This window comes from Spea bombifrons, chromosome 9, assembly GCF_027358695.1.
Source record: "Spea bombifrons isolate aSpeBom1 chromosome 9, aSpeBom1.2.pri, whole genome shotgun sequence".
NCBI lineage: Eukaryota > Metazoa > Chordata > Amphibia > Anura > Pelobatidae > Spea > Spea bombifrons.
The window spans coordinates 14,674,061-14,678,510 of NC_071095.1; the positions used below are offsets into that span (position 1 = coordinate 14,674,061).

The following is a 4,450-nucleotide window of genomic DNA, read 5'->3' on the forward strand; positions in this document are numbered from 1 at the left end:
TGCTTTCAGTTTTATTGAAGCCCATTGTTGTGAAAGCGTAAACGCTTATCTTATTATCGGTAACTATTGTTTTTTTACCTTGATAACCCGATTGGTTGATGCTTCCCAGAGTCACGCATCTCGAACGACTTTAATTTCTTTGTAGGTCCCGTGAGCTGCTGTTATCTCTCTGTGCTCCCCTCCTCCATTAAAGCGAAGCGTGAACTCGTTCTGCATCCTTTCCAAGCCAACTTTGTTCCACTCTCCGAGATTGTAGGAGACTGTTAGAAGCCCATGCCTCACCTCGACAAAACAAACGGTGCCGTTAGATCCCCGGGTCATGCTGAACCATCGGGTGCTGAAGCTCCGCTATGATCTACCGGCTGCTCTGAATCGGGAGCTTCAGATGTGGACGCGACTCTACCCAACGTGCAGCATGGCGCGTGTCAAGGTATGGACTTCATGCTGTGTTTGGTACCTGCAGGTGGATGGATTCGCTCCGGTCCTTAGAAGACAAACGCAGGATGACGCTGTCGGCGTTGCGTGTTCTTAACGTTGCCTGAAAATGTCTGCTGCGGATGGAGAGAATGAGTGAGCAGGTACCGGATGTGGCCTCCAGGATGGAAGAAGTTTGTGGACATCTGCAAAAGGATGAGTATATAATGCGGATTACCCTATTCACTATGATACAGGAATGATCGCCCAGCAGAGCACCAGGCGGTGGCAGAGCGTTCAGATGTGATGTATGAAGAGTCCTTTCTGGTGGAGCTTTGGCCACAAACATTCGAATGGATTCCTTGATGATCGCACCGCGGCTCCCCATTTTCCAATAATCTACAGTATACTCTGCACATTCACAAAGATGTCCCGGTTCAGGTGAGTCTCTTTAATATAACATAAATATTGGCATGAGAATGTTTTTTAATATAAAACCCATCTGTATATTGGGAGACATTGTGATATCAGCGAGGTGGTGGAACCATTAATTCAGGTTTGGGTCATTTAATGTTCTTGTACAGTTATTACCTGTGAGCGCATCGGTGTAAGACAAGTCTGTACCTTTTCCGCAGTCCTGGTGAGCGGGTGGGCAATCACAGCTGGGGGTCACTGATGCAAGGAGAGTTGCAGGGTGCAGGTGATGAGCAAGCTGTACCCTTCCTCACACAGCCTGGGGAGCTATTAATGGCCTCCAGTGGGCTGCTAGGTAATACACCTGTGTTAAAGGAAACACACACCCCATAAAGAAAATTATTAGATATCATTCTGCCGGATCAGCACAAAGAAGCTCTGATAACTCGGTGGAAAGCTTTGATACGGACCTACGTGTTACGTTCTTACGGTTCAGTTAACCCTTGTTACCCTTAGAATGTCTATTGACCCGGCTCCTCGTGCAGTATGGCTGCATATCTGCGAGTTGTATTTTATTGCTCTTCATCGCATTTGTCGAGTGTGCGTTGAATTAAAGTTGCCAAATTCTACCGCGTTCCACCAGCAGGAGCCCCCCATCTGCTACTAAATATTGGTAATAATACACGTTACTAGTCAAAGAACTTTCTAATGTATTCGTGTCTTATAGGAATCATTACCAACCTCTGTCCTACATGATACCAGCTGGGACTATCCTGCTAACCCACCTGGTCATACCGCATCCCTCTGCTCAGAGACCCCCAAAGTACCGAAGCTGATCCAGTTTACCGGATCCATCCGCAGCTCCCATGTCCACTACAGAGCAGCCGTCTGCAGTAAGAGGTAAGCGATACTCTGCGTGATAGAAAGTCATTACCTGCTTATTAAGAACAACGTGGCGGAGACGGCCATTAAAGGGTTTGTGTGGAAGGAGATTGTGGGAATGAGGAGATGACTGCTTAACGCCTCCGAGCTGCAGAACGGTATCCGGCTCCCAAAACCTGCAGAGAATGGCATGCATATCAGACACGGGTCACAGTAACACGTGGTGTGGGGCTTAACTACTGCAGATAATATTAAACATGCATAAAAACTGTCATGACTCTTCAACACTTCCTTTCTCTTAATCCATGCAGATTGCAACCAGAGTGCCGCAGCTGCTAGGCATTAATCCCGGTTTATTGTCTGTGACTTCAGTAAAGTCAGCCCTGATCTCCAGCCCAAGCCGTCCGTGTGCTCCGTACCTTCTGTCCTGCATGATGACTCCGTGGACTTCACAACTCGTTCGATCCTCTGTAAGTAGCTTTCATCCGATCCCCTCTGTCTCATTTATCAAAGCTGTGTGGCAGCGATCCAGAGTCAGGCTGACTCCCTGCACCGAAGTAAATGAAGTCAGTAATTAATCTTCCCTGACTGCCTGACGTTGACATTTCCTTTAAGTAAATGTGACTGTGTGCGACTCGAGTCGTTGTGTATTTGGTGTGACTTGTCTTGGTTATATGTTCCATGTAGAGTTAGCTGAGGGTCAGTTAGTTGAGTATAATGCAGCTCTGTGTCTGCTCTTAAAGATTTGTCTTCATTCTACTGCTGTGAGTAAAGGAGAATATTTAAGCTTTCCTGTGGCTGCATTAATTACAGGTCTGGCTCACGATGTGACAATTAACCTACTTTATCTTTTATGCGCAGGTCTATCCGATGCCGTTCTGTCTGTAACGTTCTCCTGCTCTGGAAAGCCGAGCCTCAGCGTGGTCAGGTCTTGTCTGAAGATGAGAAGGAGCCGGCCGCTCGTAATCTCTTTGGGAATGGAAACAAAACCACATTAACAGCAGTGCGGCTGGACCGGGTGCAGACTAAGAATGTAATTCAACTGATTATTGTCAATGTAGATTTATTATTACTTTCACTTCATGTTACTCGTGACTTCATATTTGTATTTGTTACTCTATGCCTTGTCCTTTGTAACTCATTGCACGGTATCTGATTCTTTGCATTGTGACTTGTAACTCATTGCACTGTACTTGTTACTTTTTGCCTCGTCATTTACTCGTCATTTACTCGTGATTTGTTACTCATTGCATTGGACTTGTGATTTGACTCTCTGTATTGTACTGTGTAGACATTCAATAAAAGTGGTTTAGTTCTCGATTTCTTCTCAGCTTGAATCTACTAAAGCACAGAAAGAAACATACGAAAATATCTTCCTAATAAAAAGGCTCAAAAGAAAACATTCGGGGTATATAATTAATAACCATATGTAAAGTACATAATATAAGAGAGAAAAGGTGGTCTGTCCCTGCTCTCTAGTTGATGCTGCTCCTTCTCGCTATACCCTTTCCTTATACCCACCAACTGGGATGAAGTTCTTACTCTCTCTTGACGCTCCGCTGTGTAGTAATAATCCATCTGTGCTGTCGCTTACAAACTCCAGCGATAGATGGCTGTCCGAGCAGCGGCCGATAGGATGAATCCATGCATAGCCGTTACCGTGAAATGTTCTCTGAGTCTGCTGGCAGCATGGCCCAAGGAACAAAATCAAACAGTGGCACCTAGAAAGAAAAATGGAAATATTTTAGTTTCAAAGGTAGGCTGTCTGAAGTTGGTGATGTAAGGGATAAGTCACACAGGAACATGGTCCAGAGAATCTGCCTACCTGGAACCGGTGAGAGTCGACGTGCAAGTCCCACCATTCAGGCAAGGGTTTTGGGGCAGAGAATAACAGTTCTGGTAAAAGTGTTTCTGTACCGGACATCTGCAGGACACGTTTCCAACTTGGGGAATTGAAACTATAGATGCACTACCTCCATCCACGAGAGGCGGGGATCTGCTGACTGCGCCATGGATTGTGCACCCGCCATCCTGCAAACAGCCCATCCGTGAACAGAAATCAATGGATACTTGGGAATTCCTTTCCTTCAGCACTGATCGGATCTGTCATTGAGAAGAATACAAAAAAACTCAGTTAAGACGGCACCAAAAACTTATCTAGACACCATCCCAGTTCTGTGGCCATTAGGCACCCCAGGACCAGCTCCCTCCCACAACAAATGCAGATAAAGATGATTAAAGCGCATCGCTCTTAGATCTTTACTTTTGTTATAAAGTAATAAACCCCCGGCTGTACCCTCAGAGATTAAAAATCAAGGGAATTATTTCCACAAAACTCTGAAAGACAAACCGGATACATCTAGATATCATGACACTGATAAATATTCTGCGTTTTGTAATATCATTAATTTTAAGAGACAGCCGACGTTATTCTTACTCAGTAATAACGCCATAAACACTCTGTCCATACCTTCTCTCTCTGGGCTGTCAATAAGCTCCGTAAGATCTCGGGTTTGTGGCAGGAGGCAGCTCCGCATACTGAAAATGTCACGCCGGTCGCGTTATCCTCTGCGTTCACCACACTGAAGATGTGGATATGGCTGGGATGGGCAGCTGCCATGTCTGCCAGGACGGCCCGGAGCTGGTCACGTCTGCTGACTCCAAACTCATCCTTCTCTATGAATTCCTCTGCTGTAATGCCTAAAATGCGGGTTAAAAAGTTGTGGCTGAGAAGCAGAGA

The 4,450-nt window shown here is 45.7% G+C and overlaps 1 long non-coding RNA gene across 1 annotated transcript; it reads left to right on the top strand.

Moving 5' to 3' along the window:
* Positions 1-820: 820 nt before the first annotated feature.
* On the top strand, positions 821-2,711 carry LOC128504260 (uncharacterized). Its single transcript, XR_008355447.1, has 4 exons — positions 821-855; positions 1,556-1,728; positions 2,083-2,180; positions 2,572-2,711. It is a non-coding gene; the product is annotated as an uncharacterized LOC128504260 (long non-coding RNA).
* The last annotated feature ends 1,739 nt before the right edge of the window (positions 2,712-4,450 follow it).